Source organism: Hypanus sabinus, chromosome 6 (genome assembly GCF_030144855.1).
Source record: "Hypanus sabinus isolate sHypSab1 chromosome 6, sHypSab1.hap1, whole genome shotgun sequence".
Lineage (NCBI taxonomy): Eukaryota > Metazoa > Chordata > Chondrichthyes > Myliobatiformes > Dasyatidae > Hypanus > Hypanus sabinus.
Window position 1 is genome coordinate 77,582,759 of NC_082711.1, and position 27,690 is coordinate 77,610,448.

Genomic DNA, 27,690 nt, shown 5'->3' on the forward strand with positions numbered 1-27,690 from the left:
CACTGCATGTGCACAGCAATCTGACTTGTGTTGAGATGCGGGCAACTGACCAAAATAGCTATCAATGACCACAGTTTAGAAGCGTGGGCAAAACTGCAGGATGGTACAAAAATTGGTCCTGTGGTAGATAGGGAGATGGATCTCCACTGTAAAGATATGAACTACAGGATTGATTGTTTAGATACAATAGTGATACTGGAATTCAGTCCAGAAATATTAGACATGTGTTTTAGAGATAATGTTAGAATATTAGAGATGCATTTGACGATGCAAGGTACAATAAATGAGGAACAGAAGGGCTTCACTTTGCATGTCAACTTATATCTAAAGACCACAGGTTCAGGTAGGTAAGGTAGTTAAAATGGCTTATTGGATAGCTGGCTTTATTGGTCGAGGCATTGTTCAGAGATGCAGGGAAGCCATTGTACTGGTTACTTATATCAAGGTAGAGGATTGCCTACAGTTTTGCCTACCACATCACAATGAGGATGTGATAACACTGGAGAAGATAAGGAAAATTAGTGAATTTGTTTCTAGAACTGGGAAATTTTAGTTGTGAGGAAAGATCAACAAGGCTGGGTTTGTTCATTTTTGATCAGAAGAGAATAATGGAAAATTTAATTGCAGATTTAATATCAGCTTTGGACACAGTGACACCATGATCTGTCCGTATTGCACATTCATGACAAATGTTAGTATGCACAACTGACCATTGAATAATTCTGAAAAGCTCTTGAGAGCTCAGTGCAACCAAATGCAAATATAGTGAGTCCATTTCTGTCCCCAAATGTGTACTATAAGGTGGATTTTCTGAAATGAGAATAATGCCATTCAGCTTCATCAGCTTATTTTACTAATTAGGTCAGTTCTATTTGTCCCTCTTCACTTCATATTCCTCAAGGCTCTGAATATAAAAAAAATCTTGTGGATTTTCCAGTTGAGCCTGCCAAAGCAAGTTTTTTTTTTAAGGGAAGAGTTCCTGATTTTGTTATCATTTGTTTAAAAGTGTTTCTTGAAATCACTTCATAACAGTTGCTCTAATATTATGTAATTTTACTTCGAAGTCACTGCACCAACAGAAATAGTTTCCCATCTCTGACTTTATCTAACTTACTAAATCATATAATCACCTTAAACACCTCAATTAGATCACACATTAATCTTTTTTGTTTTTCCATTTTCCAGTTTGCTTCTCACAACTAGATTTAGGAGATCACCCAAACTATAATCAAGGAAAGAAGACTTCATCTACATTTCCTTAAACCCATAAGGACAGGCAGATATTGCAATGCAGGTTCCCTAAGCATTCAATGTCCCTATTCAAATGTTACAGAAACTTCCCTGCTAGAATTAGCCTGTTGAAGAGTTGAAGGATCTTTTAGGCTTTATGATCTGCACCTTATCCAGGTAGATCTGATCCCTTAAGAGTTCCTGTCCAAACTTTCCTATCAGTGTAACATCTCTTCACTCATTTAATTGCAAAATTCCCTTGTGACTGGAAGAGTGTGGTTTTCTTCTTGGATTAGAGATATTAGCTATAAGGACAAACATGAATTGTTTTATTTGGAGGGTAGGAGGCTGAAGGGAGACCTAACAGAAGTGTGTAAATTTATGAAGGCACAGATATGGTAGATAGAGTGTTTTTCCCCAGGTGGAAATATCAAATATTGGAAGGCAATGGTGATAGGGTCAAGTTGAAAGGAGATCTGTGAGGCAAGTTTTCCCACACAGAAAGTGATAGGTGCCTGGAATGCACTGCCAGAGGAGGTGATGAAAGCTGATAGAGTAGCAAATTTCAGAAGCATGTAGACAGGCACAAAAATAGATAGGGAATGAAGGGACACAGACCACGTGGATCCAAATGTGTACTTCAAAATAGCATCGTAGCCGGCATAGACATTTCATCTCAAAGTCCTGTTCCTTTGCTGTGCTATGATGTTCTGCCTATCCCACATCCAAACTAGATGTCATCTACTTTCTGCACTTTATCCAAGAATGTCACTTCACAGTTTTCTGTACCAATCCACACTCCTCTGCCATTCAACTTTACAGTTGCCAACAAATTTATGTATACATAGCTGCATCCCTTCATCATATAAGGTATAAAATTTGCCAGCTCTATATATACTTAAAACACTACCAGTTCCATCTTGTCAATTGGATTTCATATTTCCTATTTCCTTGTGTCTGTCAGGTTGGCTCCTGTTATATACCATTCTAGTTTTTTCTGCACTTCCTTCTGGGTCACCATATTAGATCCCTTCTGGCTGTTTGTACAATCAAAATCCTTAGTGCCTTATCCACTACAGATTTAGTATACTCAAAAAAATCTCATCTAGATGAGTTAGGCATTGCTATCTCCTTATAGATGCTTACTGGCTCCAGTGATTTTGTTCATGTTTGTTCAAGTGTTCTGCATCAGGTCTTAACTAGAGAATAATTAATGCTGACACAAGAAATATGAGCAAATGTTTTGTTTCCCAGTACTGACTTCTTTAGTATTAATAATAAATTTCATCCTTCATCAATCACAATGGTTCCATGTCAGCTCTCATAACATTCTAACATTCCATTAAAAGATAATGGATATGTCACTATATCCAGGTTTCTATAAAAATTGAAAAACATATTTCAGGGGAAAACTGACTAAGTTAGTCTAAGATGGTTTGTTATTAACAGTCAATAAAGGAGCATAAATCAAAGCTGTGCCTGAGACAGCAGTTAAAAGCTAACTTAATGTTCTGCCTGTGATATAAGATACAGTCATAGTTTCATAGAAAATAGAGCAAGTCTTTCAGCTGGAACTTATCCAATTTATGTAAACATTTTCCTCTTCTTAACTGTCATGAATCCAATTTTTATTTTTTCACCTCTTTCTTCTTATATTGTTACATTCTTCCTTTTCAGGGTGTAGGATCCCTCCACACACATAGCCCAACCTCCTGAGTTTGTGTGTTTTTTAATAATAGCAATTTGGATAAAAAGTGGAGAAAGTTTCCCATTTGTATAATACATATTAGCTTGAACCAATCCCCTTCAAGAGGAAAATATGGAAGGAAAAGAATCTATGGCTGGAACTAATCATATTATCTCCATAGACAGTCCTGAACATTTTCTCTGGAGCACGAATTCATCTTTCTGATTTCTAATGAAAAGTCATTGAATGTTTTTAGTTTGTCCACAGAGTTTCCTTTTATTTTCATGTCTTAGTTTGACTAATGTATCATGTTATACAAAGAAAAGGAAGGTACACAAAAATGACATTGCAGGTTACTTTGAATTAACTGTTTCAATATGCGAAATGCTTTATTCAGGAAAATTATGATAAAACATACTGCTTCACAGTTATCAATGTATTTTTGTTTCACGAATCCTTATAAAGCTACAGTGTGTAAAGTGACACAACTTTTATAGAAGATCTTGCTTTGAAACACCTTATATTTATGACAGAAATATTGTTGGCCTCATAGTCGAAATACTACATGGATGGGCAATATTTTCTTGTAGAGCTTTGCAAAAGTCCAACATTGTAACTGCATAAGATGAACTGCTGTGGATGTTTTGCCATTTTTCCCACATGGCAAGCTATTTCTTGAAGCACAGCTGATGCCAAGTATATAGCTGGCTAATGTATTGCATATTCATCAGTACTATTTACAACTGTCACTGAGGTTTGGTGCATGATATCTGCTGTGTAACCAAAGAAAGTGACATTGGGCCAGAAACTATCCTAAAATATTGTAGTGTTTTATAACAACAAAATAGAAGTCATCCCTTTCATTTACCAACATTTCACTTGTGAACCATGCCTATTCATGCCAATATTTGCAACTTCAATCAATTCTGCCTTACAAATAAATACTTAGTTTCTTACTCTTGGTTCCTTTAAACTGCAGAGCTAATTTCAAATACATTCTTCTATACTTTGGGATTTTAGCTGTTTTCATTTGATGGACTGTGATAGGAGCAGTTAGACTGGCAAATTATTCCCACTATTAGACTCTCTGTGTAAATCTGAGCTATTTTTGTTTTTTCTAATTAATGCAATATTTCTGCATTGAAGAAAAATCTTGTTTTCTTTTGTTTTAATGTGCTTATGTAGAAGCAATTGTTTAAAAATATGTTTTTCTCCCTTCTTTTCCCCATCGTAGTGGTCAAATATCTTCCAAGGATTATATTCACTACATAAAACAGAGAAGATGAGAGCTACTTCAGTTCAAGTTAGTTATTCCCCTATGCAATTTGCCCACAGTTACCTTTGCTTTAGGCACCAATAACTGTAATTGATATGGTAGTAAAGAAAGGACTCATATCTGTAAAGTTGAGTCTCATAATACAGGCAGTGTTGGAAATATGTGTTTTAAATAGACTACAGTTACTTCCAAAATAGATTATGCTTTCCAATTCAATCAACTATCATTTTTCTTCAGTCATAGGATTATTTTTATGTGCCTGTAAAAACTTGTTTTTATCTTTCTCTTTACTGTCCTCTTTTCCAGTCACCTGCTGTGCCCCTATTCCTATGCGGGTCAGTCGCCTCTGACAACCTTTGCTTCTGGTTCCGAACTCTCCCTGCGGTGAACTTTCTTGTGTTCATCTGAATTCATCTGAACTTTTATCATACTTTCCTGCTGATGGGTCATCTTTCACCTGCAAAGAACTTGGGATGATTGTTTCTTTCTGTGATATTATATTATTAAGTATGCTAATTTTCCAATATTATTATTTACAACTTGCTCAGTGAAAGACTTCTGAATTAATAGATATCCAGACTCAACTTTGGGCTGTGGATTGCATATGTCATATAATATTGCCTTAGAAAAAAATCAAACCTATTTCCCTCAGTTTAAATTTGTAACTTCCTGTTGATCATTGTGTTGGATAAGAATTTATTCAGGGATAATGTATGATCCATAGAAATGATCCATTACGAACTGCAAGATTTAGCAAATCAAGCAGTGTGGCTGAATTTAAGGTGAATGAATGCGAAGGGAAGGGGTTTCCTGTGAAGTACTTAGCTGCAGTTTGAACACCCCTGCTTTTGTACATTGGTGTTTCTGCTTCTCAGTATTATTTCATGTTCTGTATACTTGAATAGTTTATTCAGTGTCTCCAATGTAAATTCTGCTAGGTGACATTCCTGGCACAGAGCTTGAGCTGCTGGGAGTGCATACTGGAATTTGTGCAGGAGCTCAGAAGTATTTTCTAATTACTGATTGACAAAAACTCCAGAAGGATCAGCTTGCCTCTGTGCCCATGTTCTCAATGCATTCTTGCAGACAAAGTTCTGGACTGGGTTTACAACTATATCAAACTTCCCTTACAATATTGAAGTACTGTATTCATTTGTTTCCTTTATGATTAACTACTGGTATTGGTATGGTGCCTTTGCCTTTTATGTTTATCCCATTGATCTCACAACTATATTGCTAATGATTTCATATTAAGAAATATTGTGGTTGAGTGTATCCTGGGTTTAATTTCAAATGCTTCAAAAATGATTTCATGTATTTTTAGTTTTTAAAATATTATACAATGGGTTTTTCCTTTTATTCCACCCTATTAGGCTAGCATGTGAATACATCCGTATATTGGAAGTATGCCCAATGTCGTGACATTGTTTATAATGTTGGACTTATTAACTGTGAGGCTTTGCATGGCCCAAATTGATCTTCCTTTGTGTAACTGTTCACAATGTTAAACCTAGTTAGTAACTAATTGGCCTGGAGAATTGCTAATAATCATGCAAATCCCTGGAAGAAACCAAAATAAAAATCTTCAGTTTGGACAAGAGGGAACTGCTTAAACTAGAAGTACAATTTTACTTTGTGTGAAAGTATTCAGTTATGGAAGATATCTTTTGTGGTTCAAAAATATGCTTTTGACAGATGTTAATGGAAAGAAGAGTATCATTATGTATTTGATACTTTGATTATTTTGTAGTCCTGAAGATATCATATAATAGCAATATCATGGTGCCACCAAACTCGAGGAGCAGTTTGTTCTTTAAAAACACTTTTCTAATATGAAGGTTGCTTCCTGCAGAAAATGTTATTGTCATCACCAGTTAGATTACATTGGGTCAGTATAGAATTGGTTATAATCTAATTAAACTCAAATACAGAAATGTTAAAGTATAATATCTTTAAAGTATTGATGGAAGAGGTTTGAGATGATGTGATTGTGATATTGTCTGAAGTAGCAGTGGTCATGAAGTGAAACAGCTAACTTGTGAGACTTAGGACAATACCTTCTTGGCTTCCTTGGACATTGAAAATTTAATATTGTTTTTATCAATGCCCTTTAGTGCACAACGTAGTAGTTTTCATAAAGGAATGATATTAATTCATGACTTTTTTTAAGGAAGTGCCAAAAGTGTTTTCTTAATTTGCATGTAATTATAGATGCAGTTTCTTGCTTCCAGCAAGTGACGCAGAAAACAGGAATTTTCAGATTTAAGGAATGATATGGGACTGAGTATGTTATCTTGTTTGAAGTTTATAATTTCGTGAGTAATATTGGCTCAGAAATAAACCAAAAGTACTCAAGCAGATGGGAGCAAGCTGGCAGCTTGATTATTATTTGAGCATTATATAATTTAGTTGTGGTCTTTCAGAACGGTTAACCACAGCGTAGTATCAGAAGTTTTATTTGTATTCTTTTATAGCTTGAGAATGCAATAATTTCTTATTGTTACTTTTCCAAATTCAATAAAGATTTTCACTAGAAAGGGATGATTTTATTATATATTTTGGAAAGGAGAAAACTATTATTTTCATTGTGAAATGAAATCATTTTGAAGCATTAAGTGCAGTGTCTTTTAGGCTTTACATTTCTTAGCTCTATTGTGTAAAAGCAATGGAGCATGAGCTATTAATATATGTGTGAGATTTACATCTGAAACTTAACATATGCTTCACTGAATTTTAAGGACGATACTCAAATTTGATATTGAGATTAGGCACATTTGGAAAAGTATTATAAAATCTACAACCTCCATATCAGCTAAAAATAAATAATTTTAAGTAAAGCCAGAAATGAGGATTTAATTTCAATTTTAATCACCCAAGGAACATGAAAATTATCATTATTACTGAGAAAGCTCCACACTATTAAATGTTGAGTATAACCCTTAAAACTGTTTCAATGAAGTTGTGTAAATTTGCATTGCTCTTTGAAAATCCTCCTTAAGCATATCAGGGAAATCTGCGGCATTATGAGTACTGGGATTCCTACTATTAAGAGGAAAATCTTTGTTTTACCATTGGAGTGCATCTTATGGCATGATGTGTGCTTCAAGTTTTAATGGCCATACACTTCCTGTGATCACTTGGAGGCTGATTGTGAAGCATCCAGGTCAATTATTAGTCAGGCACACATGCAGGTTTTTTATATGTATCTTGAAGCACAACTTTTGAAGTCTGTTGGAGGATACCTGTGAGCAGCAAAATCTAAATATATAATTAACTTATCAATTTTTAATTGACTTTTTTATTATAGTGCTTTTAACTGTGATATAGGAGTTTACCAGAACAATAATTCTGTGAGGTTAGGGCATTGCTTGACTAATGAGTAGAATATTTCTCCTCATTCGGCCATGGTCTTAGATTTTGTAAAGAGAACTTTTTATCATTATCTGGGCTGGATGCATCTTTGTCATTTCCATATCTGGCACATAGGTTGGTTACTGGGGTCACTCCAATTTCAATAGTATGTTTAATCAAGTGTAGAGTGTTTCACTTTAATTTTATTCAAAGTTCAAAGTAAATTAATTATAAAGGTACATGTATGTCACTATATACAACCCTGAGATTCATTTTCTTGTGGGCATACTCAATAAATCTACAGAATAATAACCTTAGCAGAATCAATGAAAGACCGACCAACCAGGGTATTCATGCAGAGTGCAGAAACAACAAGCTGTGCAAATACAAAGAGAGGAAATAATAATAATAAATAAATAAGCAATAAATATCAAGAACCCCTGATGAAGATTCTCCTGAAAGTGAGTCTGTTGGATGTGGAAGCGTTTCAATGATGGGGCAAATGAAGTTGAGTGAAATTATTGGCTTTGGTTCTAGAACCTGATGGTCGAGGGTTAATAACTGCTCTTCTACCTGGTGGTGCGAGTCCTGGAGTTCTTGTGCCTTGTCCCTGATGGCAGCAGCATGTCTTGGGATTTCATTTTATGTTTTTCCCACTGCTGTATTTAAAAAATGTATTTGGAGGTGATGAGAAAAGAATAATGTTGTTTAAATCTGCAACAAGAACAATGTGATATAATGGAAACTTCCCTTTCATCTTGGATGTTGTTTTCTTTGGGATGGAGAGATACATGTGTGTGTCGATGGGATATATTGAACTGAATTGACTTTTATTTCTAACATCCTTCACATACATGAGGAGTAAAATCTTTACGTTACGTCTCTGTCTAAATGTGCAATGTGCAATCATATTAATTTATAATAATGTATAATAAATAGAACAGTCAAGGTAACATAGAGTCCACTCAAATCAGCTTGAGTTAATCAGTCTGATGGACTGGTGGATCAAGCTAACCCGAAGCCTGCTGGTCCTGGCATTTATGCTGCGGTACTGTTTCCTGGATGGTAACAGCTGGAATAAATTGTGGTTGGAGTGACTCAGCTCCCCAATGATCCTACGGGCCCTTTTTACACACCTTCCTTGTAAATGTCCTGAATCATGGGAAGTTCACAACTACAGATACACTGGGCTGTCCGCATCACTCTCTGCAGAGTCCTGTGATTAAGGAAGATACAGTTTCCATACCAGGCAGAGATGCAGCCAGTCAGGATGCTCTCAATTGTGCCCCTGTGGAAAGTTCTTAGGATTTGGGGGCTCGTACCAAACTTCCTCAACCATCTGAGGTGAAAGAGGCGCTGTTGTGTTCTTTTCATCACAAAGCTGGTGTGTACAGACCACGTGAGGTCCTCTGTGATGTGGATGCCAAGGAACTTAAAGCTGTTCACCCTCTCAACCCCAGATCCATTGATGTCAATAGGGGTTAGCCCGTCTCCATTCCTCCTGTAATCCACAACCAGCTCCTTTGTTTGTGCAATATTGAGGGAGAGGTTGTTTTCTTGACAGAGAGATGACTTTCTCCCTGTAGGCCACCTAGTTATTGTTCTGAGATTAGGCCAATCAATGTAGTGTCATCGGCAAATTTAATTATAGGGGAGATTCAAACAAGAGGACGTGAGTTGAGAGTTAAGGGGCAAAAGTTTAGGGGTAACAGAAGGGGGAACTTCTTTATTCAGAGAGTGGTAGCTGTGTGGAACGAGCTTCCAGTAGAATTAGTAAAGGCAGGTTCGATTTCGTCATTTAAAAAAAAATTGGATAGGTATATGGACAGGAAAGGAATGGAGGGTTATGGGCTGAGTGCGGGCCAGTGGGACTAGGTGAGAGTAAGTGTTTGGCATGGACTAGAAGGGCCGAGATGGCCTGTTTCCATGCTGTAGTTGTTATATGGTTATATAATTAGTAGATTGGAGCTGTGGATGGTGACATAGTCATGGGCATACAGAGGGTAAAGGAGGGAACTCAGTACACAGCCCTGAGGGGCTCCTGTGTTGAGAGTCAGAGGGGTGGAGGTGAGGGAACCCACTCTTACCACCTGCTGGCAATCTGACAGGAAGTCCAGGATCCAGCTGCACAAGGCAAGGTCGAGGCTGAGGTCTCTGAGCTTCTTGTCGAGCCTGGATGGAACGATGCTGTTGAGTGCTGAACTGTAGTCCAAGAGCAGTATTCTCTCATAAGCATCCTTCTTCTCCAGATGTGGATGCACACTCACGCGGTTTGACTAGAAATCAGTATTAGTAAATCCCTAAAAAAACACGAAATGCTGACAGAACTCAGTAGGCCAGACGTTTCCTGATGAAGGGTTTCAGCCCGAAACATCGTTCTTACCTCTTCCCATAGATGCCGTCTGGCCTGCTGAGTTCTGCCAGCATTTCGTGTTTTTTTATTTATTTCTAGCATCTGCAGATTCACTCGTGTTGCCTTAGTAAATCCCTAGTTGAGTGTTTTGGTTATTTTGTTCTTTTATTATTTGGATGTGCCCTTATGGTATAAATCCACATTCAGATTATAATGTAGCAGTCCAAGTACCCATTAAGCTGTTTTGGTGGTCTATTCAACAAGCTATTTGGTTCAATTTTACTTCTGCCCCTATAGAGAACAGTATCATGTGTTCTTTGTCCTTAATTCAAAATGCTTGATCATACTGAAAATTATATTTGAATGACCCAATTTGAAGGAATGCTCGCTCATCCGTAACTCTTCGTCCTTTGCTTGAGAATGAATATAAATTTCCATTTAAATTTAATAAGATATAGAATTCACACAATAATTAACCCAGTTAGTTTGAATCGCTGTTCTTCTGATCAAACATTGAAACACTTAGGTATCAAACTCCATGTCAGGTTTATTTCAAAGGTTAATTTCATTCCATATCATTATATACTGCTCAAGTATTAACATTGCAAATCTGACTCATAGATTGCAGACTTAAATACATGTTCTGCATAATCAGTTAAATATGTTTTATCTTTATACTTATCAATTTGTGAATCAGTAGTTTTAATAGTTTTAATTTCATAAAGTGATCCTTTCTATATGTTTCTTTAAAATAAAATGGTAAGCCTCTTTTCAATTTGCAGGACCTTTTTTGTAATTTGTTTCATAATGCTTCATCAATTTTCAGCTGTATATTTCATTCATCATTGATAATTGATGTTTCATTATCAAGCTGCTTTGTCTTGATAATACAGAATCTGTTTATTTTAGTGTTGTTGGAGAACTCTTCCAGGTCCTCCAGCTTTATTAATCATCTTGTAAAAGATGGAAAGCTTAAGGAGTTAGAAATAGGAACACCTGCTGCTTAATTTTCTGTCTCTAACCAATTTATGTGCCTGGTGCATTAAAACTGATGGTTATTGGTGTTTTTTCAGGATGTATGACTGCGTGATTTATTGAGTGGGTAGTTAGAATCTCCTGTTTGTGAGATTTTTACTTGTCACATTCATCTGTAAGTGCCCCCAGCAATGATATCCATCTTACTGAACTTGTGCTTTCTCCTGTTGCACTGCGACATCTGGCCAGGGCTGACTTTTTAAATTGGCAATTTGTGAAGAATGTATCCAACACTACTAATCATCTGACTCTGTGCAGAATGTACTTGCTAAGGGAGCAGAATTATTGGTTCACTAGACCGCCAAGGTTGCATTCTGATAGTCTTGACAGGAAGAAAATGAAGAAGAAATTATGATGGATGATAAGTAGCCAAGGATATTGGTGCATGGATTGTTGACACACAATGTTTATTCAGCACTGTTTCAATAACATAAGAATATTAGCAATTGGAACAGGAATGGGTCATCAGGCCTTTTACATCAGTTCTGGCAATTCAATAAGATTATGCCCAATCTTAGTTCACCATCTCAAGCCTCATATCCATGATGCCTTGATGAGTGAGATTCCTCATGCTGAAGAGTCCTATTAACTTCAAGATACTGGGTTAATATGTTGAAAATGAAATTCCCCATTGCATTCCAAACAGCGTGTAATTGCTTCAATTCACAAACAATATAGCTATCTTTGAGGGATCCATTCCTAGTGGTTACAGCTGTAACTTCGCTCTCAAGATCTTCCGTTTGTTACCTTGTCTCCTCTCAACTGTTGGAACAACATTTATCCACAATGTTCAGGAGATTCTCCAAGCCCTGGTTACAAAAATAGAAAAAAATAAATAGATGAAGAAAGCATTGTTTTTCTTCAGGGGCAGTCAATTTATGGAGGGTTAAAGAATAATGAGAATAGTAAAAATATTCTGGTCTTTCCAAATGATGGTGGAAATAGGAAAGTATGTATTTTAACAATAAGTTGGAAAATAAAGCCATTTTATTAATAAGTTAGTAGAATTGAGGAGAATACAGAACCTGACACTTCTGTTATGTACCACTGGCTTTTGAGGAAAGGCCAATGTACTGATCACAATTTCTTCAAAGATTGCTAATGTGTATATTATTCTGTACAACTGACTGGAGATGGGAAAGTATACACCAATCTAACATCGGTTAAGGACAATCTCTTGGAATGGATAATCCAAAGTAGAATTGATGTAAAATTGAAGTTTCAGTTGCTTATAATAAGGCAAATGCAATGAAAAATGCAGAGAAAAAAAGCAGATAGTTGTATGCTATGATTCCATAAGGTATCTGTTAGAATAGTGTTCAGCAGAAGTTGTTGGCGGGATGGGGGGCATTAAAATGAAAGGAAAATGAGTCAGCAATGGTAATGGTGAACCACCGAAGGAATTGTTGAGTCCTTTTTAGTTATCTGTAAATGTAAGTAAGGAAGGAAGCACCATCCAAAATTGGGATGATAAAAATAAATAAACAGAGGGCTGTCTTACAACAAAGAAGATGGTTAAAAGAGTGAAACAATGGTATTTTAGTCATGATGAAGTGTTAGTGTGCAGGAGATAGAATAATATAATTTATTTCAGGAGAATACACACAGTTATATAGTTTGTGAAAGCAAAGTTAAATCTAAAAGTTGTTGTGAATTTCAGTATCTGCAAATCTACAATCAGCTAGCAGGTAAAACTTAGACAAGCAATGGTCTTGTGTGGCATTATAAACATTTACGGTACTGTGCAAAAGTCTTAGCTGGGGTGCCTAAAACTTTGTACAGTACTGTAGTATAGTAGTATTATATGTATTTTACATATTACTGCTGCAAAAAAAAACCATGACGTTTGTGAGTGATGCTAAATCTGATACGGGTATCTATTATGGACTGGGAGTGGGAAGAAGGTAAAAAAGAAGGAAATCATGGTTGGGAAAAGGAGAAGAGAGAAGGGAGGGAGCAGGAAGCACCAGAAAGACGCTCTGTAATGATCAGTAAGTCAACTGTTTGGAATTGAATAACCTTGCCTGGTGTCTCAGAGCTATGTGTATCTGCATCCGTGTCACACCCCGCCCCAGTACTCCGTCTCTGCCACCTTACCCACAATCCTCCCACGGTGCTCCACCCTTGCCATTCCCAACATCCTTTGCTCCTGACAGATTTACAAACTCACTCTATGTTCCACATTAACAAATAACTGTACTGTGTATACATATATATATCTTCCAACTCTTCTCAAATTTAGTTAATATGTTTATACTTTAGTTACAGTTTACTTTGAGTATCATGAAAATGGTTAACTGCAGGGAGATATCTGACAGAATATTTTAAAAAGTGTTGTGTAGAATTTTGGTAAGTATTCTTATTGAAGTGGGATTATTTTCAGTAAGGTGACATCTTAAAATTCAGTGCTTTGACTGGTATTTGCTGCTATTATAGATCTGATGAAATGTTTTGCAATGAGATTAGATAACATGGAATTCAGTGTTAATTATATAACTTTAAAACATCTGTACAATTAACACCACTTTTTATGTATTCATGTAATTATCAAGATTAAAGGAGTGAATTACTAGGACTCTTTATTCTTTGGAAAACTCAACATTTGCAGATACAGCACTCTGTTCTTTGCTCTTCACAGGAACATTGTATTTTCATGTTGGAAGTGTTTCTTGCCATTAATTAACACAAGTAAATGCTAACTGGCTTATTCACGATTATTAAACTGCGTCCATCTCACCCAGATGTAGAAATCTTCTTGCAGTAAAATATTATACATTTAACGTTTTGTGAATTGAATGACATACCTCTTTCAATTACATCACTGCAAATTTTTCATACTTGTGTTACTGTTTGTGACTAAATTAATTATTGTTTGATTCTCTTCTGGCACATTCTATCATTCCTTCTCTACAAAACAATAACCATATTTGCTGGCTTCCTTTTCTGCTGTTTTACCTAAAAGCAACAATAAAAGGTCATCTTTGGTCAAGCACGATCCTTTTGAGATGATTCTTAATGCAGGTCAGATAGCAAAGAGCACTACAGACACCAGTGACTCTGGGGTTGAGATGTTGAATAGCTTTAAGTTCCTCAGCTTAAACATCACCAAGAACCCCACATGGTCTGTACATACTGGCTGTACGGTGAAAGAGGCACCATAGCGCCTCTTTCACCTCAGATGGTTGAACAAGCTTGGTATGCCCCCCAAAGTCTAAGAACTTTCTATAGGGGCACAATTGAGAGCATTCTGACTGGCTGTATCATTGCCTGGTATGGGAACTGTACTTCCCTCAATTGCAAGACTCTGCAGAGATTGTTGTAGACAGCCCAGTGCATCTGTAGACGTGAACTTCCCACTATTCAGGACATTTACAAAGACAGGGCCCAAAGGATCATTGGGGACCTGAGTCACCTCAAACTCAAACTGTTCCAGCTGCTACCATCTGGGAAACGGTACTGCAGCATAAAAGCCAGGACCAACAGTCTCTGGGACAGCTTATTCCACGATGCCATCAGACTGCTTAATTCATGCTGACAAAACTGTATTTCTGTATGTAATCCTCGGGTCGGCTAGCTGCTTAATATAGGGAATGATAGCCCCCAGCCTAGCCAAACTTAAGAATTTTCGTTTGGGTGGATGCTGTGCGATGTGTCAGGTTACTATGAAATAACAAGCAGTACATAAAATGCAATTAAATGATTGAGCTTTATAATTCTTAATTTGATTATATGGTTAATAAAGAAACAAAGAAAAGAAAAGGGCCTATTATCATTAAATAGTCTAATTTGCAAACATTGGAGCTCATAGTGTCATCTATTTGTTCCTGCCGCCCTCCTCCGAGCATAGCTGATCCTCGGACCCTCGCTCCAAGTCCACTCCATCCAGCAGTCTACCAACTCTCTCCATTCGCGTCCTCTCTCTTCATCTCTCCCCGACTAAAAACCATGAAATCCCCGCTCCCAGACACACAAGAAAGAACAACATCCCACTCATTGGCTAGCATGCCCCGTTATCTCTAGTCATAACCCAAACATTGCTGCTTCAGGGAAACCATTACCTCAGCCTTAGCAGTGAAACATTACAGAGAGGCCATTACATTAGTCGTGAAACCTTACAGCATATTATGTATGTTATATTGTTGTACATAATATTTATTACAAATTACAATAATTGCACATTGCACATTTGGATAGGAACATAATGTAAAGATGTTTACTCCTTATGTATATGAAGGATGGAAGTAATAAAGTCAATTCAATTCAATACAGCAAGCCCACTTCTCCGAATAATGGAGTTGACACCTAATCACATCTTAAAACTTACAAGCAGAAATGATTTTCAAATAAATTAATCATATTTTTCACACAGCACATTACACAGTATTACCATAACTATTAAAATGTATATTAACTACAAGTATCTAAAGAAATGTCATGTATTAACATCAGGATTTAAAAAAAATTGTACCCACAAGCTTTTCTTGGAGTCCTTAGCCTTAATTATCTCCTATTCCCAATAGGACTTGAAGTTCCTACTTTCAAAGTTCTCATGTTGGGCCTTAATAGTTAGCAACAGCTGTGGGGTACTTCATATTATTAACTTAATTTATTTACACCCATGACATTTAAGGCAGCACTTAACCAGCTAAACAAGTATGTACCTGCATTGTATGGTCAATATTAAAATATGTTTCCTTATGTACTGAATTGAGAGTGTCTTGTATTTTCTCCTCACAGTTTAATACAATTTATCCTCTTAGTTAATATATCTGATGTAAATCTCACATGTATAACTGGTCAGAGAAGTCAAAGTAAACTCTTTTTAGAGATGTGTTTAAACAAATATTACTACCTCAAAGCACTTTTTATTTCCTAGAATGTGCTAACTCTTTATCCTGAATTGTTCAGACATTTATTGCTGTTTGCAAACATATTTGATGTATCATACCAATTCCAAAATTCTTTGAATTATTGTAAATGCAGCTTCAATAAAAAAGATGCAGATATCTGTACTTATTTTAATATGTCAGGAAGAAGGCTCCAAAATGGTGTGAATAGTATATCTGTTTATTATTACAATATCAAGTTTACATCATGAAACTTGACAGTGTTACTTTGGCATTCTTGTAATATTCACAGATTACATTCTGCATTGTTGAGCACTTGGAAATTGTAATTTCTGTCTTGATTCATAAGTCAGCATCTTCAAGTTGCAACATCTTTGTCATGTTGTAAATGAATCCAAAACTATTATTTCTGCATTCATCAGCCTTTGCTTTCAATCAGGCTAGTTTAAAAAAATCTCTGCCCAGCTGCCATTAGCACTAGAGGACCCAACGTACTTGACCCTGCTACACCATCATCAAGAATGTGTACTATTATAGCCCTGGATGACATTTGGTGAAATCTGGCCATCTGGCGGCTCTCCTCCTATCTGCATATAGGAAGGGACAAAAGAGAAAGGCACCAGAGGTGAGGACACCAAAGAGGTGGTCACAGGAGGCACTGGGGGATTGCTTCCAATGGGTGGACTTGGCCATGTTCAGGGACTCATCAGAGAACCTAAATGACCACACCTTAGTTGTCATGTACTTTATAAAGGCACTCATGGATCATTCAGAATCTTCTCCAACCAGAAGCCCTGGATGCAGCATGAGATTTGAAACCTGATGAAGGCTAGATTGGTTGCATTCAGAACTGGTGATCCAGTAAAATACAAGAGCTTCAGCTATGACTTCTGAAAAGCTATTTTACATGTAAAATGGCAATTCTGGGTTAAAATCGAATCACAGAAGGATGCTCAACAACTATGGCGGGGTTTAAATACCAATACCTCCTACATAGCAAAAACAAACACCATAAATACCAACAAAGTTTAGCTCCAAGAAGAGCCCAATGCCTCTTATGCTCGCTTTGACCAACAGAACATGGGAGCAGCTTCACAACTACCACAGCTTCCAATGACTCAATGATCTCAGTCTCTGATGCTGACATGAGACCTTCAGAGAGTGAATCCAGAGAAAGCATATGCCCCAGATGACGTAGTTAGCCGAGTACTGATGACCTGTGCTAATCACAAGTCTGAGACTCCCACCTGCTTCAAGCAGGCACCAATCATACCAGTGCCCAAAAAGAGTAAGGTAACCTTCTCCAATGATTAGCATCCTGCAGCACTTACATCCACTCCGATGAAGTGATTCGAGAGATTGGTTATAAAGTTTATCATCTCCTTCCTGAGGAGTGACTGGGATATGTTCCAATATCATAACAGGTTAAAACCAGATGCCATTTCATTGGCTTTTCACTCAGTTGTAGACCACCTGGATAATGAAAATGCATATGTCTGGATGCTCATCATCAGCTACAGCTCAGCATTCAACAGTGCTTTCCTCACTGGAGACTCCAGTCAGTACAATTAGCAAAAATATCTTCTCCACACTCACCATCAGCACAGGGGCATCACAAGACTGTGTGTTTAGCCCCTGATTTAATCACTGTCAAAAGTAAGCTTTTCACACGGAGAGTGGTGGGCGTGTGGAATTCTCTGCCAGCAACAGTGGTAGAGGTGGATACAAAACAGTCTTTTAAGAGACTCTTAGATAGGTACATGGAGCTTGGAAAAATAGAGGGCTATGCAGTAGGGAATTCTAGGCAGTTGGCACAACATTGTGGGCCGAAGGACCTATAATGTGCTGCAGATTTCTATGCTCTAGGCCTATGATTATGTGGTTAAGTACAGCTCCAATGCAGTATTTAAGTTTGCTGATGACGCCACTGTTGTTGGCTAAATCAAAGGTGGTGATGATTCAGCATACAGGAGGGAGACTGAAGATCTAGTTGAGTGGTGCCACAACAAGAACATCTCACTCAGTGTCAGCAAAACTAAGAGTTGATTATCAATAGAGGAAGAAGCTGGATATGATCAACTCCTTGTTAGGGGATCGGAGGAGGAGAGGGTCAGTAGCTTTAAAGGCCTTGGCATGGGCATACTGTATCAGAGGCTCTGTCCTTGGACCAGCGTGTGAGCACCATCACAAAAAAAACACGACAGTGCCCCAACTTTCTTATCAGTTTATGGAGATGCAGCACATCACAAAAAACTTTGATAAACTTCTGTAGACGTACAGTGGACAGTATCCTAACTGTTTACCTCATGGCCTGGTATGGAAACACCAATGCCCAGAACAGAAAAGACTACATAAAGTGGTAGATACAGTCCAGTCCATCATAGGCAAAGTCCTCCCCACTATTCAGTACATTTGTATGGAACACTGCCACAAGAAAGCAGCATCCATCATTAAGATCCCACTATCCAGGACATGCACTGTTCTCATTATTAAATGGGTTACATGGCTGAGTACTGAAGACCTGTGCTGATCAACTGGCTGTAGTGTTCACTGATATCATTAACCACTCACTTCAGCAGTCTGAGGTAGCCACATGCCTCAATGACCATCATCCAGTAACACTGATATGCATTGTTATGAAGTGCTTTGAGATGTTGGTCATGAAACATACCATCTCCTGCCTGAGGAACAACTTGGCAGTTTTATTTTGCCTATGGTTATAACGGGTCAACAGGAGATGCCATTTCATTGGCTCATCACTCAGCTCTGGAATATCTAGACAGTGAAGGTGCATGTATCTGAATGTTATCATCCTCTCAAAACTCATCACTAAGCTCCAAGACCTAGGCCTCAGTACCTCCTTGTGCAACTGGATCCTCGATTTTCTCAGTTGCAGACCCCAATCAGTTCAGATTGGCAACAACATTTCCTCCACAATCACCATCACCATAGAGGCAGTCACAAGGTTGTGTGCATAGCTCCCTGCTCTACTTGCTTTATACTTATAACTGTAAGGTTAAGCACAGCTGCATTGTTATACTTAAGTTTGCTGACAACACTGTTGTTGGCTGAATCAAAGGTGGCAATGAATCAGCAATTTGGAGGGAGGTGGAAAATCTGGCCAAGCGGTGTCACAGTGACAACCTCTCACTCAATGTCAGCAAGACCAAGGAGCTGATTATTAACTACAGAGGTCCACAACCTACAGACTCACTTTCAAGGAGTCTTCATTTCATGTTCTTGATATTTTTTTCCCTTTTTGTATTTGCACTTTGTGGACCCTCACCCACCAGGACATGCCTTCTTCTTCTTATTACCATCAGGGAGGAGCTACAGGAGCTCGAAGACCCTCACTAAACAGCTTCTTCTCCTTTGCCATCAGATTTCTGAATGGTCCATGACCACTGCCCCACTATTCTTCTTTTGCACTGTTTATTTATTATTGTAAATGATAGTAATTGTTATGCCAGCACTGTACTGCTGCACAAAACAACAAATTTCATGCCTAATGTAAAAGACAATACAAATAGTGAGCTGATCTCTTCACAGGTATAGAAAGAGAGGAGATGGTGATTACCAGGAAGAGCAAGCATGTTGAATAATACTGAGGGTGTGGCCTTCAAGGGGAAAACAGCAACAACAACATCCATTTTATGGCACCATAATTGGCTTTGTCATAGAGAAAGGAAGAAATAAGCTTGCAAAAGTGCTAATTTTAGGTTTTCTGTCATAAAGGGGACAGGTAGGCATTCCTGTAGCTCCAGGGTGGAGTATTGCCTTCCTGGTCAAATGGTCAAGGATGTCTCACAGCAGCTGCTGTGAGGGGGAGAGTGAACAGCCAGCAGTCTGATGCATGCTGTTACAGTCCACAAGCTAGTGAGTGTCAGAGTTGAAGGAACATTCACGTGAATGCTAGCTGAAGGAAGAGTAAATGAGAGAAGGTTTTAGATCAACAAGCCAAAACCTGAATGAGACTATACTTCAACTGGCTTGGTGCTTAGACAAGACATTTGGATGGAGAGGTACAGTCACCTGGAGGAGAAATAGTTGACAAGGCCAACAAGCAGACAAAGGTAAGTTCACATCAGGAGAATTCAAAGCTAAGTTGAATCCATTAATCTTTGTATCATTTGCAAACTTACTAAAATACACATCTAAGTCATTTATATTCATGACAGACAGCAGAGGTCCTAGTACAGATCCCTGTGGAACACTCCTAATCACAGACCACTTGTTAGATTAAGTCCCTTTCACCTCTGTCTTCTATGGGCAAGCGAGTTGGATCACATGCATCTTCATCTCTGGATGAGCCTCCCTTGTCAAGTGCCTTACTAAAACCCATGTAAGCAACATCCACAGGTCTGCCTTCATCAGTCAATCTCATCACCTCATCAAAAAACTCAATTGAGTTAGTAAGATACAAAGCTGTGCTGGCTCTCTTTAATTAAGCCATAGTTTTTCAAATGCTCATTAAGTCCTATCTCTAATAACTCTCTACAATAACTTCCCTATCATGACATGAGACTCACTGATGCGTAGTTTCCAGATTCATCCTTGGTTCCCTTCTTGAATAATGGAATAACTTTAGCTACTTGTCAGTCTTCTGGGACCTTGCCTGTGGCTGAGAGAACATGAAGGTATTGGCCAAGGCCCCAGAAATCTCTTCCCTAGCTTTTCTCAATAATCTGGGATATATTCCATCAGGACCTGGGACTTAGGTAAGTCCTCCTTTGCCTCAAAGTGTCCTAGCATATCAATATGCGCAACATTGATCTCCCTGTCCTCTATGTGGTTCTTTCTGGTCAACACTGATGTAAAATACTCATTAAGGACCTCACCCACATCCTCCTCATCCAAGCAAATGTTCATTTCTTTATCCCTGACAGTCCTACCCTCTCCCTAGTTATCCTCTTGCTCTATATGTATATATAAACGGCCTTGGGATTCTCTTTAATCCTATTTGCTAAATCTTTTCATGGCCCCTCCTAGTTTTCCTAATTCCCTTCTTGAATTCTTTTCTGCTTTCTTTATCATTCTAAAGGGCTCCATTTGAATTAAGCTTCCTAAGCTTTACATTTTTTCCCTTTTTCTTCTTGACTAAATTCATCACCTCTCTGGATATCCAAGGTTCTCCTACCTTGCTATCCTTGCCCTTCTGGAACATACATATCCTGTGCTCTGTGCACATCCTCCACATATCAGATATGGACTTAACCAATAACAGCTGTTCCCAGTTAATTCTCCCTAGTTCCTGTCTAATCCTCTCATAATTTGCCCTGCTCCAATGTAAACTCTCCCACATGGTCCATACTTATCAGTATCTATAGCTGTCTTACAACTTAAGGAGTTGTGATCACTGTTCTCTAACTGCTCACCCATTGAAAGCTTGGTCACCTGGCCAGGCTCATTATCCAACACCAGGTCAAGTACAGCCCTCCTCTTTTTGGAATGTCTACATATTGGTTTAAGAAACTCTCTCAGATGCACCTATCAAATTCTGTTCCATCTAAATCTCGTGCACTCAGAAGGTCCCAGTTTATATTAGGGAAGTTAAAGTCCCCCATGATAACAACAATCAGATGTTTCTACACCTTTGCTTAATCTGCAAAGTATATCGTTCCTGAAAGTCCCGGTAGCTATTGGGGGTGGGCTGTAGTACAAACCCCTAAGAGTGATGGCACTGCTCCTATTTTTGAGTTATAACCATATAGACTCAGTGGACGAGCCCTCCATTACGTCCCCTGTGAGTGCAGCTAAGATAATAACAGTGATTGCAACTTCCCTCACTGCTTTTACCTCCTTCTCTATCTTACCTAAAGCATTAAAACCATTTGATATTAAGCACACATTCTTGTCCCTCTCCACCAAGTCAATGGTCGCAACATCATAGTTCCAAGTACTGATCCATGTTCTCTGTTCATCATCAAAGCTCAAAGTAAAATTTATTAGAGTGCTAACATGTCAGCAAAGACAACCCTGAGATTCTTTTTCTGCAGGCATACTTAGCAAATCTGTAGAAAATTAACTGTAAACAGGATCAATGGACAACAAATTCTGCAAATGCAAATACAAATAAATAGCAATAAATAATGAGCCTGAAATAACAAGATGAAGAGTCCTTAAAGTGAGACTATCGATTATGGGAACACCAGTAGAATGACTGTAGTTATCATCTTTTGTTCAAGAGCCTGATGGTTGAGGAGTGGTAACTGTTTTTGAACCTAGTGATGCAAGTCCTGAGGCACTTGTACCTTCTACCTGATAGCTGCAGTGAGAAAAGAGCATGGCCTGGGTGATGAGGATCTTTGATGGTGGATACTTATTTTCTATGGCAATGTTTCATGTAGATGTGCTCAATAGTTGGGAGGGTTTTACCCCTAATGTACTGGGCCAAATCCACTACCTTTTGTAGGATTTTCTGCCCAAAGGCATTGGTGTTCCTATGCCAGGCTGTAATGCAGCCGGTCAGCACATTTTCCACCACACATCTACAGAAGCATACCAAGGTTTTTAATGACATGCTGAATCTCTGTAGACTCCTGAGGAAGTAGAGGCACTGTTGTGCTTTCTTTACAATTATATTTCTATGATGGGTCCAAGTCATATTTATATGACAGGTCCTCTGAGATATTGACACCCAGAAATTTAAGTTCTGACCATTTCTACTCTGATCATCCAATGGACCTCTAGTTTACCTCTCCTAAAATCTGTATTCAGTTCCTTGGTCTTATTGACTTTCAGTGGGAGGTTGTTGTTATTATACCACTCAGCCAAATTTTCAATCTCCATCCTGTCTGCTAGTTCATCACCGCCTTTGATACAGCCAATAACAGTGGTGTCATTAGCAAAATTGTACATGGTGTTGGAGCTGTACTTAGCCACACAGTCATAGGTGTAAAGTGAGTAGAGCAGGGGCTAAGCACACATCCCTGTGGAGCTCCTGTGCTGATGGAGATTGTGGAGCAGATGTTTTTGCCAATCCAAACTGAATGGGGTCTCCAAGTGAGGAAATCCAGGATCCAATTGCACAAAGGGATATTGAGGCCCAGATCTTGGAGCTTACTGATTAGGTTTGAGGCGATGATGGCATTAATTCCTGAACTGTAATTGATAAAGAGCATCCTGATGCATGCATCTTTGCTGTCCAAATGTTCCAGGGTTGTGTGAAGAGGCAATGAGATGGCATCTGCTGTAGACCTGTTGCTTTAGTAGATGAATTGGAGCAGATCCAAGTGACCACTCAAACAGGAGCTGATATGCTTCATCACTAGCCTCTCAAAACACTTCATCACTGTGGATATAAGTGGCACTGGGTGAGAGTCATTGAGACAGGTTACCACGCTTGGCCCTTAATACTCCAAGCATTAAAGTGCAGACACTTCGAACTATCCATTGTATCTATTACTTTGCTCCTGTCTATTTTTACTGGCACTGACATCTATCTTCTTCTCCATCCCTCCACTTTCTAACCTCGTGCTCTGGTTTTCATCCCCCTGCCAAACTATTTTAAACCCTCCTGCGTAGCACTAGCAAACCTCCCGGCCAGGATATTGGTTTCCCTCCAGTTTAGGTGCACTCCTTCACTCTTGTACAGGTATTTCTGCACCAGAAAAGATTCTAGTGATCCAAGAAACTGAAAGCCTGCCCCCTCTACCAGTTTCTCAGCCACTCATTCATCTGTACTATCATCCTGACTAGCACGTGACACTAGTAGTAATCCAGAGTAACCCTACACTAGGAGTAACCCAGACTAACCCTACCTTGGAGATACTACCCTCCAGCCTCTTTCCTATCTCCCCATCCTGAATGCACTGAACTTCTTCCCCCTCTCTACCTATGTGCACCAGGAGCTCTGGCTGCTCACCCGCCCGAGAGATTATTCTGCAGCCACTCAGACATTCTAGAGCCTGGTACCTGGGAGGCAATTCACCAACCTGGCATCTCTTTCCTGGCCACAGTGTCTCCCATCCATCCCCATAACTATTGAATCTCCTATAACTAATCGCCTGACTTTACTCTTCCCTGGTCAGCCTGAGAGCTGGCCACTGTGCCACTAGCCTGGCTGTTGCTGCTGTGCCCTGTTAGGACATCCCCCCCCCCCCCCACAGCAGTATCTAAAGGGGTATACTTGCTGGACCCAGGGAAACCCTGCACTGACCACTTAGTCTCCTTATCCTGGTGGTCACTCATCCACTATCTGAAGCCTGTGCTCTTCCATAAACATTTCATTCTCTTGGCTATTCTGTTGTCCTTGCCCTATTAGCCTGTACCCTTAAACTTTGTTCACCTGAAATATTTATGTACCAGTCGTGTTTGGGTTGGCACTGATAACTTCACTATCGCTCTCAAGTAATTGACTGCAGTGTTTTACTAGTTCATATCAATATTACTCATATTACATTCTTATCCACAATCTACTATCAGCTACACAAGATTGTTTGGGTTATTATGCTGGCATTAGTAATGTTTGTATTTATTCTATGTATTTGAGATTTATAACATGTCTTGTAAATTAAATAAAATCTAAGTTAATTATATGATTATTCTATGAATTAAATAATTAGAGGGTTACAATTATTTCATTTAACCAAAATTACCAATACAAATATGCAGTAAAAGTAAATATATACACAAAATTGCATTTAATGTGGTCCTCTTTAAGAATGTTTCTGCCTTTGCACTATATAAATTTACATGATTTCGATGTTGAAGTGCTTCATGATACATGATATTTCTTTTGCCTCCAAGTGCAGAAATGGAGAGACTGCGTTTATTTATAACAGCATACAGCTAGCAATAGGAAAAGCATTTAATATTATGATGAAGGCCAATGGCTTTTTCGTGATTGTCCTTGCACCTTGTTAATGGCCATAGCGAAACTAAATTGAACAGGAAACTAAAGCCAGTTGAATTGCAAGGTAGGTCAGTTGGATCATCGATTCAGAGGAATAAAGATTTTTTTCCCAAAATAGTATTATCAGTCATTATCATAGCTTCAATAATAAGTGGTAGTAACTCTTGAACTAATCATCTTCTGGTGTATATCGTATCCAATTTTTTTGAATAGCATGATTGGAGCTCCTTTTAGCCCCAATTCCAAGTCTGACAGTAGATGTATTTTGTACAGGTTGTCTGGAAACCTTCAAAGAAAGCTCCTCATTCATGGCAGGCTCTGTGTTATTTTTTCATGCAATCGTTGTTAATTCAAATAGTGTTAAGTGACATTTGAGAAAAACGGCTTGCGTCAGAACATAAAGTAATATAACAATTTGGCCCAAGTTTTTCAACAAAATCATTCATTTTGAATCTTCATGTTTAATGTCCCCGTTTATGTAGGACATTGGATGGTACAGCACAGGAATTGGTCCTTTGGCTCAAGATATCTTTACCAACCCGACACTAAATTAGACTGGTCCCATCTGCCTACACATTGGTCCATATTCCTGCATTCCTTGCATGAGCATATGCCTGTCCATATGCCTCTTAAATGTTTTAAATGTATTCACTTCCACCAGTGCTCTTCCACTTCTTTCTATTAGGTTAGATCAGATTAGATTCAACTTCATTGTCATTGTGCCAAGTACAGATACAAAGCCAATGAAATGCAGTTAGCATCTAACCAGAAATGCAAAGAGTAGTGTTATTTACAAAATAACTGTGAATAGAAAGTAAGTACTACAGCACACAAATATAAAAGTACTGAGACAGTACAATATGGGTGCAATATTGCTTAGCGCTGTGATGTGAGGTTCAGCAGGGTCTCAGCCTCAGGGAAGAAGCTCTTCCTGTGCCTGCTGGTGCAGGAGTGGAGGCTCCTGTAGCGCCTACTGGATGGGAGGAGAGTAAAACATCCATGGTTAGGGTGAGATGCATCCTTGATAATGCTTTTCACCCTGCCCAGGCAGCGTTTATGATAGATGTTTTCAATGGTGGGCAATTGGGTGCCGATAATCTGCTGGACAGTTTTCACCACACACTGGAGTGCTTTGCAGTCCGATACAGGACAATTGTCATACCACACTGAGATGCAGTTGGTGAGTATGCTCTCAATGGTACAGCGGTAAAAGTCCATCAGTGTCCTGGGACAGAGGTGAGCTTTCTTGATGCTCCGCAGGAAATAAAGGCGCTGTTGCACCATTTTGATCAGGATGGAGGAGTTCAGGGACCAGGTGAGATCCTCAGAAATGTGGACACCAAGGAATTTGAAGCTTTACACACACTCCACTACAGCTCCGTTGATGTTGATGGGGACATGAGTGTGGCTCCTAGCATGCCTGAAGTCCACAATGGTCTCCTTGGTCTTCTGGGTGTTAAGGGCCAGGTTGTTGTCGGCACACCATGCAGCCAGGTGCTGAACCTCATCCCAGTAGGCCGTCTTGTCATCTCTGATCAGGCCAACCAGAACCATGTACAGGAACACAGTCAAAAGTGAAAAGGGAGTACAGAAGAGAGCTCAGCACACGGCCTTGAGGCACGCTGGTGTTCAGGGTGAGAGTGGAGGAGGAGAGGTTGTCTAACTTAATAGATTGGGGTCTGTTAGTCAGAAAGTCCAAGATCCAATTGCAGAGGGATGAGCTGGTACCAAGCTGGTGAAATTTGGCGATCAGTTTGGAGGGGGTCACAGTATTGAATGCTGAACTAAAGTCAATGAACAGCATTCTGACATAAGAGTTGGGGCTGTCCAGGTGGGTCAGGGCAGAGTGAAGTGCTGTGAAGATGGCATCCTTTTTTGACCTGTTGGTCATTGTAACACCAGAACATTGAGCTGCCAGTCCTGCTCTTTTTCAATCAAGTCTTTGGAATGGCCACTGCATCATAGTTCTATGCAGTAATCTGGGCTCTACCCTTTTGAACTGACTCAATAGTATATTTTAAACATGAAATTCTAGAGATAATGGAAATCTAGAGCGACACACTCAAATTGCTGGAGGAACTCAGCAGTTTAGACAGCAACAATGAAGGGGAACAAACAGTCAATGTGTCAAGCTGGGACCCTTCATCAGATTAGTAGATTAATAAGGAAAGCCTTGCCCTTTCCACTAGTATGGTGTAAAAAAGTGATTATACAGTATAGTGATTGTACACAATCTCTATAATAATACCTGTGGTGTTAAACTTGTTTCTTTCTCTCAGATATCTTCATCTTACTGGTTCAAATTCTGATAGGGCTCCTGCGGGAGGTTGGTGTGCTGATGTTCAATTTCTCTTTATGAGTTAGTTAGACCAAAAGTACTTAGACCCTGTCCACCTTGATATTTAGCACCTAAAAAATAAATCTGAGAAAATAATCCATCCATTTTCAAGAGGGAAAATTAAAATTAGATCTCCTTGGACTATGAATGGCTTGCCATTGGATTTTTAGGAAAGCTATGAGTGCCATGTTCACCCTTGTGCTAAACTTAGGCTGATTTTGTTACTGAGAACTGGTTGGACATAGAGACATAATCTTTTGTTATATATCTTTAGATTAATGTTTTTATTTTCCTGTTCTTCTCTAATCAGTCTGTTACTCAAAAATGCTAGTATTGTTGTAATTACCTTGATTAAAACCTATCAACCAGCAAAAAATATGGAACAATAAATGTGTACGAAAATGTGCAGTTCAGGAGATTAGTTATTTTAATAAATTAATTATTTTATCTTAATTATGGGTTTGAAAACTTGTTTTGTGGAATATTAAGTGGCATCTGCTCTAGAAAATTTTATGAGATTCTCATGTACAGTACTGTATTTTGTCTCGTAAATAATGATTGGTTATTCCAAATCCTCACATACAACACTTCTAATTCTTCAAAAGGGAAAATTAGAAGCTAAAATTTTTCCTAAATATTCAATTTCCTTTCTTCGTTTATGGGTATATTTCAACTTAAGTAAGTCTAAGAATATGCTATAAAAATTGCTCAATGTGTAA

The 27,690-nt window shown here is 38.6% G+C and overlaps 1 protein-coding gene across 10 annotated transcripts in view; it reads left to right on the forward strand.

The window, feature by feature from the left end:
- cobl (cordon-bleu WH2 repeat protein) overlaps window positions 1-27,690 on the forward strand; it is a 322,888-nt gene that overhangs the window by 248,072 nt on the left and 47,126 nt on the right. The window lies entirely within an intron of this gene.